General features: G+C 38.0%; 1 protein-coding gene across 1 annotated transcript in view; it reads right to left on the minus strand.

Annotated features, from left to right (window-relative positions):
* The window catches only part of LOC105534809 (F-box/LRR-repeat protein 4-like), a gene marked incomplete at its 3' end in the record, with an annotated part of 39,052 nt that extends 29,519 nt beyond the window's left edge, over positions 1–9,533 (minus strand). Inside the window, exon 1 of the mRNA XM_011973681.1 lies at positions 9,434–9,533. The remainder of the gene's footprint in view (positions 1–9,433) is intronic.
* Position 9,534: the final 1 nt, after the last annotated feature.

Raw genomic sequence — 9,534 nt, forward strand, 5'->3', positions numbered from 1 at the left:
AAATCAAAACCACAATGAGATACCATCTCACACCAGTTAGAATGGCAATCATTAAAAAGTCAGGAAACAACAGGTGCTGGAGAGGATGTGGAGAAACAGGAACACTTTTACACTGTCGGTGGGACTGTAAACTAGTTCAACCATTGTGGAAGATAGTGTGGCGACTCCTCAAGGATCTAGAACTAGAAATACCATTTCACCCAGCCATCCCATTACAGGGTATATACCCAAAGGATTATAAATCATGCTGCTATAAAGACATATGCACATGTATGTTTACTGCGGCACCATTCACAATAGCAAAGACTTGGAACCAACCCAAATTTCCATCAACAACAGACTGGATTAAGAAAATATGGCACATATACACCATGGAATACTATGCAGCCCATAAGAAAGGATGAGTTCATGTCCTTTGTAGGGACATGGATGTAGCTGGAAACCATCATTCTCAGCAAACTATCGCAAGAACAGAAAACCAAACACCGCATGTTCTCACTCATAGGTGGGAACTGAACAATGAGATTACTTGGACACAGGAAGAGGAACATCACACACCAGAGCCTGTTGTGGGTGGCAGGAGAGGGAAGGGATAGCATTAGGAGATATACCTAATGTAAATGACAAGTTAATGGATACAGCACACCAACATGGCACATGTATACATATGTAACATACCTGCACGTTGTGCACATGAAGTATAATTAAAAAAAAAAAAGAAGGATGGATGGATGGAAGGATGGAAATGAAACAAAATGAAACGAAACAAAACAGAACAAACAAAACAAGAGAGAAAGAACCCCATTTAAGCAGATAGCCTTTCTCCTCAATTATTTTAATGGTATCCGGGAAATCATCTGCTGCCTCTTGAAGAGTAGCAACTGCCTTTCCTGTTATCTTAACATTTGTAAAGTCAAACTTCTTTCTACAATTATCAAACCATCCTTTGCTGGCATTAAATTCTCTAGCCTTAGATCCTTCACCTTCCTTTTGCTTTAAGCTGTCATACATTAACTTCACTTTCTCTCAAAACATATTAGAGTCTACAAGTATGCCTTTCTTATAGCAATCCTGCACCCACATAAGAGCTGCATTTTGAATATGAGATAAAGTGGTATTTCACAAAAAGTGCAAGGTTTTGCACCTGCTCATATAACTGTAGCAACAGCTACATAAATTCTCTTTTCTTTTTTTACAGTGGCCCTTTTGCTGGATTCATTTGTCTTGAAACGACAGGTAACCATAGCTGCAGACTGTAATCTATGGTACATAACAAGCAATTCAGTTTTTGCTTGTAATGTCATGACTTCTCTCTGTTTCTTGGAAACATTCCCAACATTACCAGTGGCACTTTCTAAGAGTCCCATGGTGTTATTCAAATTTTATGGTATTACACTAAGCACAGTGAAAAATACATGAGAATCAGAAAGAAATCACTTCTTACTGTAATACACAATTTACTAGAGAGACAAACTGCTCATGTGTAGATGATTAGCTTCACACAGCACTGGAAGCTGATAGCTGCAATATTTGAGCTCACTGCAATAGCAACTGGAGGTGATCATGAAATTATTACAGTAGTATAGTATGTACTACATCTAATTTTATGGAGTTATGATTTAATATTGAATTTACATTTGTTTACGTTTCTGTCAACTGCAAATGGAAACATGTACATTCTGTAAGTGTGTGATCACCTTTTGATAAATTTTAACTTTTTATAATATATTTGTGTGCTATTCATGGCAGTAAACTATAAAATAGACTAGTATCTACAAATATTTTATGTATTCATGAAATACCTTTTATATATATATATTTCCAGGCTATGCAATCTGCAAGTTTTTTCAAATTGTTGCAAACCTCCAAAATTTTTCTATATTTATCGGAAAAAAACTGCATATAAGCAAATACCTTCACAGTTCAAACCCATGTTGTTCAAGGGTCAGCTACATAGGCATATCAATTCAGTTGTTGTGAACCATTTGGGTTGTTTCTAGTACCAAATTATTTCCAAAGTGGCTGTAGCATTTTACATTCTGACATCAACATATGCGAGTTCCAGTTGCTCCACATCCTCATCAATAGTTAATATGGTCTATCTTCATCCATTCTAGTGGGTGGGTGGTGATACCCTGTGGTTTTAATTTGAACTTCTCAATTGATTAATGACATGGAACATCTTTTCATGTGCTTATTTGCCATCTGTATCTTCTTTAGTGCAGTGTCTATTTTCTAATACATTTTTTTGTTGTTGTTTTCTTATTATGGAGTTGTAAGAGTTCTTTATATGCACTGGATACACATTCTTTGTTAGACGTTTTTGCAGATGTTTTCTCCCAGTCTGTGCTTGCCCTTTCATCTACTTGATAATATCTTTTTTTCTCTTATGGGATACTTGTACATGTCCTAGCAAACATATTACTGATGAGCAAGATCAAGTACAGTTTCAAAAGCGTAAACTCTGAGAAAGTATTTCATCTTAGACCTGAGAAGTATTTACTCTTAGGGGAAGACCTGGGAAGAGTTAATTACAAATGAATCAAATTTTAAGATACCAAATTAGATTCTGCAAACATTTCTAGTGGGAATGCAAAATCATATACCCACTTTGAAAAACAGTTTGGTAGTTTATTATAAAGTTCCATCCACCCTTACCAAACCATCCAGCAATCCCACTCCAAGGTATTTACTCAAGTGTACTGAAAACCTATTCAACCAAAAACCTGTATACAAACGTTTATAGCAGGTTTATTCATAATTGTTCCAACTTAGAAACATCTAAGATGTCCTTGACAGATGAATGGACAGTGTTATAGCCATACAATGAGTTACTACTCAGGAAAAAAAAAAAAAAAAAAGAAATAACTACCAATCTAGGCAATAATATAGATGAATCTTAAAATGCATTTTGTTAAGTGACAGAGGTCTGATGCAAAAACTACGTATTGTATGATTTCATTTATGTGATACTTTGGAAAAGGCAAATAGGAAAGGCAGATAGATCAGTGATTGCCCAGGGTTAAGGGAAGAAAGAGAAATTGACTATAGTAACTACGAACGGGTCATACAAGGAATTTTTAGGATGATGTAACTGTTCTGTGTGCTTTTGCTTTCAGTCAAAACAAGTCAAGTTGTAAACCTGATACCCTAGTATTGATGTGTTTATGCACATGCTAGCTTACTTGTCTGTTCTCTTTAAAGATAAGTACTACTTGGCAAGTTCTGCCCACTTATTCTGCCAAGGGCAAAGCCTGCTCACACAGCCCCAACCACTCATCTTGCCTTAGGAAACTACCTGTCTGGAAAACAGAATAGTGATCTTCATGGCATGAAATATTTCAGACCAGGAACAAGATGGTCAACATAGATCTGCATTTATATGTCTAAACAGAATTAACCATTTTAAAGACAGGGAAACAAGCAATTACAGCAAATGGCATTCAATAAAAGTTAATGCCAAAATTAGGACAACAGTTTTTTTAAAAAATCATTATTTAGCGTAAACTAAATAATAGGTTATAGGATCCATAAAATAAGTACAAACTAACTTAAAAATTTTCTCAGAAATTAAAAGGTGGTGACTGAAATAAATTGAAAATTAAAAGAGACAAATAAATGACCTAGTGCACATATACAAGAAACCTAACATCTATATAAGATAAAGACTGAAGCTGATTTAAATTCAAGGAAATTCTAAAGGAAAAAAAAATGGCTCATAACTCTTATTCACATAGAAATAACAAAATAAAATAAAAAATATTCTAGATATGCAAGTATACTTCCCATAACTCTTCCTGAAACTATTACTTAAAAATTTATCCCAGTAAAAAAACAAAAAACAAACAAAAAAACAAACAAAAAAACAAAAAAAAAACAGAATTAAATATTTCAAAAATAGGGAAGACATACTATTCAAGTCACCAGTGATCTTATAGTTAAATCTAAGTGATACGATACTGGTAAAATTTTAAAAACTGGTTAGAGAAAAAAAAAAAAAAAAACAGAACTACTGATATGTTTTGCATCTGTGTCTGCATGCTGAAATGTAATCCCCAGTGCTGGAGGTGGGGCCTGGAAGCAGGTGTCTGGATCATAGGGGTGGTTTCTAATGGTTTAGCACTATGCCCCTAGTGGTGTTCTCATAAGAGTTCTGAAGAGATCTTTTTGTTTCATAGTGTATAGAGCATCCCCCACTCTTTCTTCCTCCTGCTCCTGCCACATAAGACCCTTGCTCCTGCTTTGCCTGCCACAATGATTGTAGTTTCCTGAGGCCTCCGCAAAAGCTTAGTAGAAGCTAGCATCATGCTTCCTGTAAGCCTGTGGAACTGTGAGCCAATTAAACCTCTTTACTTTATAAATTGCCCAGTCTCAGGTATTTCTTTATAGCAATGTGGGAACAGAATAATACAACTATAGAAAAGAAATCAAATCAATGAAACCAAGAATGTAAAGAAGGCAAGAGATCCAGGTCTCAACTTATTAATGGGAAGAATGAGGGCAAAAAAAGAGTCATTTATAGATGGTTTCAGAATTTCCAAACTTGCAGCAGAGGGGAAAAAAAAGTTAATATGACTAGGTTAAATTGTCCTATTAAGAGATAAACGCAATTTTGTACAAGGTAACCTTGTGATGGAACCCTTGTATATTTTGACTGCAGTGATGTTCACGGGAAATCTATATAAAATTACTTACGACTAAACAGGCACAGGGATGGGTGCATGTAAAACTGGTGAAATCTGAATAAGGTTGTATCAATGTCAATTTCCTGAGTATAATATTGTACTATAGTTATGCAAGGTGTTACCACAGGTAGAAACTGGGTGAATACACACAGGACTACATCTCTCTGTATTATTTCTTAGAACTGTATATGAATCTACAATGATCTTATTTTAAAGTTTTAAAAAATGTAAAACAAACCAAAAACAAAAAAAGGACAAACTTCCAGGTCGGGCACAGTGGCTCACACCTACAACCCCAGCACTTTGGGAGGCCAAGGCGGATGAATCACTTGAGCCCAGGAGTTTGAGACCAGCCTGGGCAACACGGTGAAGCCCCATCTCTACAAAAAACACAAAAATTAGCCAGGAATGGTGGTGTGCACCTGCAGTCCCAGCTACTTGGGAGGCTGAGGCAGGAGGATCACTTGAGTCCAGAAGATGGAGGTTGCAGTGAGCCAAAATTACACCATTGCACTCCAGCGTGGGTGACAGAGCAAGATTCTATCTCAAAAAAAAAAAAAAAAAAAAAAAAGACAAACTTCCAAATTGGAAAGGGGGAAGATTTCAGGGAGAAATAAAAGTCCAGCTCAGTTACATGAATGTTTGATGTTTATGAAAGGCAAGTAAAGCAAAATGGTGTAAAATTACTGAAAATAAACATATGGGCAAAAAAGACCTATTAGGTACACACAAAACTGACAGAGAGGCAAGAGTGATATAAGACAATGTAGACTCCCAGGCAAAAATCATTAAACAGGGCAAAAAAGACACTTTATATTTTTTAAGATAAAATCCACTAAGAACAATTACACATATTATCTTTAAGGCTGAATTCAACCAAAATCATAATCACAGTAAGTATCTAACATACTTTGCTTACTGATTTGTTGGCTTTGAGAAAACAACAAATTAAGGATATAGTATCTTACAACAAATGTGTCAAGTCAAATAACAGGGAAAGGATAGTTTACCAAAATAAATGTTTTAGGAAAATGTCCAGCAATTTGGAAAAATAAATTTGTGATAGTATGCCATAGCAACCATTTTTAAAAATCTAAATCTATGATAACAGAATGTGTACAAAGAGCATTTTAATAATCTTGGGGTGGAAACCCAGAGGCCATAAAGGAAAACAACAGCAGAACTGGCAACATAAATAATAAAGACCTTTATACAGCAAAAGCCCCAAGAAACACTAAAAAATAGACTATGACAAAATACTAGCATATGGTGAACCAAATCGTTAATAGCCACAATATGTAAAGAGCTATTACAAATCAATTAGAAAAGAGGAACATTTCAACAGAAACCTAAGCAAAGGATATGATCATGCAAGTAAAAATGAATACAAATGACCAACAAACATACAGATAGTCAACCCCATCAATAAGCAAAGAAATGCAATACTAACACAATAAAACAGTATTTTTCATCCAAAAAATTACTAAATATAAAAAAATAATCATTTCATCTTAGCAAGCCTCTCAAGTTTCTGCATGTCATATAAGCAGAGGCACTGATGGCCTTTATTTTTCATCTTTTCAGTGGTGTTCACACAGCAAATAGCCTTGGCAGATAAAGAGATGTCTCCCTCTGGTACAGAGGGCAGGTTTGTTTACCATGCAGGAAAATAAAGATAATGTCTCCCTCTCTGGCAAAGATCAGACACGTTTATTTGCAGCCCACTATGAAAGATTCAGGTTCCCTAAACTAAGGATTCCTCTCTTGTAACACAACCTACTTCACCTGCTAGTGTCACTGGGCTCTTGTCACATCACCCCGTGGAAATCAGGGCTCCAGCAAATCAGCATAAGATGATCCTCTGACTACCGTTACTGTTGTGTTTTGTCTCTCAGTCAGGAGTCTCATATTTTCTGCCAGTTTCCATGAAACTGTTAGCTTGCAAGTAGGGTATGATCTCAGATCCTTGACAATTATTCACAATGTGATGTGGCAAAAGCAGCATTTTAATAAATTGTCTAAATTTACTCTTACCAACAACTTTTGAGGAGTACTTTGGCAGAATCTCTCACAATTTAACACTTATGTGTAGCCTCTGACCTAGCAATTCCATATCTTAGGAAATAAACTAACATGCAAATATGACAACATACAGAATAAACACAAAAATGATCCTTGCAGTTCTGTTTGTAATAAATTTGGAAAAATGCCAACAGGGGATTCGCTAAATAACTTTTGGGTTATTCCTACAATGAAATACCAAAAAGACTTACAAAAAAGACAAGATACTATTATATGCACTGACACAGAAGGATTTTCATCCATTATTATTAAGTGGAAGCTATAGAAAATTATACATGGTACACTGCCATTTATGAAACAAAAGTAGATTTAAATCTATTATTTTTAAAATCTGCAAGCAGTGATAATCTTTATGGAACAAGGTTACTGCGTAGGTGGGCACACAGCACTTTCACTTCCACCTTTGAGGATTTCTGTATTGCTTGATCTTTTTTAAAGAATGCATACATTTATTTCATGAGCTAATAAGGTTTTAAGTGTCCACAGTAACAACATCTTAAAATTTACTATATTTGAGATATCCAGTTGGGATGGTAAAATACAAATGGATATGAGGATGTCCCAGGGAACACTTCAGCCATTTATCTCTCAGATAACCATTTTTTCTCTTAGAAACCAGGTACAGAACATCCTAAATCATAGGTGATGGGGAGAGGCACACTACAGTTACTATGATACAGTGCAAAGTCAAAAGGCATGCAGATTTTTAATCAGGCTACTTCTCCATGTAACTGTAAGGAGCAACTCTAATCGCAAGCTCTGAGTGAGCAACAGAAGGGAGTTATTTACTAACAGTTAATGATTCAACTGACCATGGAAAAAGCAAGCTAAAATAAACGAATCTCAATAACTGGCAGGAAAATTTTAAAGGGGCAAGAGGTAAAGAAAGGCAATCAACTTGCCCCCACTAAATGTGTTCATTTCAAAAATATTTAGTGATGTCTACAATATGCCAGGCATCGTTCCAATCCCTAAACATTAAAACACATTATAAACCTAGAGCAATAAGAGCATCACAGAAGCCAGGATTACCACAGGGAGCCAAAGAACACTGCACGACCGTTCAGAAAGTCCCAAGAATACACGAGAATTTAGGGCCTATGGTATTTATAGGACTGATCAGCAGGGAAAAATAGAATTCAACAACTGATGAAGCAGTCAGTAATAAAATTATAAAGTTAGAGCCTTCTTATCTCACACTAAATATGAATAAGATCATTAACAATACCAGAAGAAAACGGAGGTGGATATTTATATATAATTCATGTAGATAAAGGCCTTTTTAAAAGGACGCTGAAGTTAGATCCGCGAAGTTAAGATCGAGAATGTCAACCACAGCAAAATTAAGAGGATGAGACTAACACAGTAAAGAAAGAAGGGGTAGTTTTTGTTAACTGACCATATGTGCAAGCACCATATGTACCATTGTGCAGAGTACTATAATTGCATTATTTCATCATTGCGTGAGTAAAGAAACTATCCATCTTACAATGAGCTGATGTATCTGATTTTCAAGTCAGTAACAGAAGGGAAGAGTTTGAAAATGCAGAGTTCAGAAAAGCCAACGTTTGGGACAGAAGTTAAAAACAAAGTTAGTACTCAGAACACAAGTATGGAAAGAAGAATCCAATTCAAGGAACTTTTAGAGTGCCTACTAGAGCACAATGCACATTTCCCCCAAGTCCTTAATCTGATAAAGGACTATTGGAGCGTTCATGACTCTGGATGAATCTCTCTCTACTCAACCAACAGATACAATATGCGATATAGGATAATGGAGGCAGGAAGTGAGCCTGAAAGAAAAAAATATATACCTATACCTGAACTTAAGAAACCGAGGAGTGCACGCAAGCAGCAGAAAAGGCAGCTTGTGTCTGCGAACAGAGCCTGTCCACAGAGATCCCTGCACCTGGTGGTAGTGTGCCCTCCGGAGCATAAAGCCAGCCGGGCATCAGGCCGACGCAATTACCTGACTACAAGCTTATACCATCTTCACCTTCTATAATAGTTATTTGTATACTGTATTTCAATCTGTGAATGCATCTCGAAGCTTTGTGGCAATGATCACTGGGAAATCAAGGAAATCCAAAAACACCCGTTATAAATATGTTGACAAGGAGGCCAAGCAGATGGTCATCATCACACTCTAGAGGCACCCCTAAACCTAAACATCGAAACAAGGTTGTAGCTGGGCACCTTGTAGCAGTCCTGAAGAAAGAAAACATAGGCCTGGTTAGGCAAAAACCATCGGATGTCAGAGGGAAATCAAGGGAGGAGGCACAGGAATCACAAGCACAGGCGGGCGTGTGGCCGACGCGTGGCTGCCGGGGCAGCACAGAGCGCGGGTGTGGGCGACCCGCAGTCCCCCCTGGTGTAAACAACCCTGAGCCGCGCACACTTCCGGACGCCTCACAGCCTGTAGGCAGACTGTAGCGTAGAAACAGCCCGAAGCACGTCAGCAGTTCTCAGGGGCCCCAGCAGGCCCCGCAAGCGTGAAGTGGGGGCGCGGGGCAGCGGGCAGGGAGGGGCCAGCAGCGGGGGCCCCTGCCAGGCGTCCAGACTCCCCAAAGCGCGGAGCTGCGCGTTGGCTCAGCCCTGGCCCCGCCCCAGTGCCGAAGGAAGAAGACAGAGACCCACGGGAGGGAGAAATAAAGGAAGGGCCGTACCCTGCAGGGTTCGGGAGAGGCGCGCGCAGCGGGCTTCACCAGCGACCAGGCAGTGCGAGAAGGCCTGGGTGCGGGGGCGGCTCCCCGGCTCTCTGGCCGCT

This window comes from Mandrillus leucophaeus, unplaced genomic scaffold (assembly GCF_000951045.1).
Source record: "Mandrillus leucophaeus isolate KB7577 unplaced genomic scaffold, Mleu.le_1.0 Scaffold1392, whole genome shotgun sequence".
Classification (NCBI taxonomy): Eukaryota; Metazoa; Chordata; class Mammalia; order Primates; family Cercopithecidae; genus Mandrillus; species Mandrillus leucophaeus.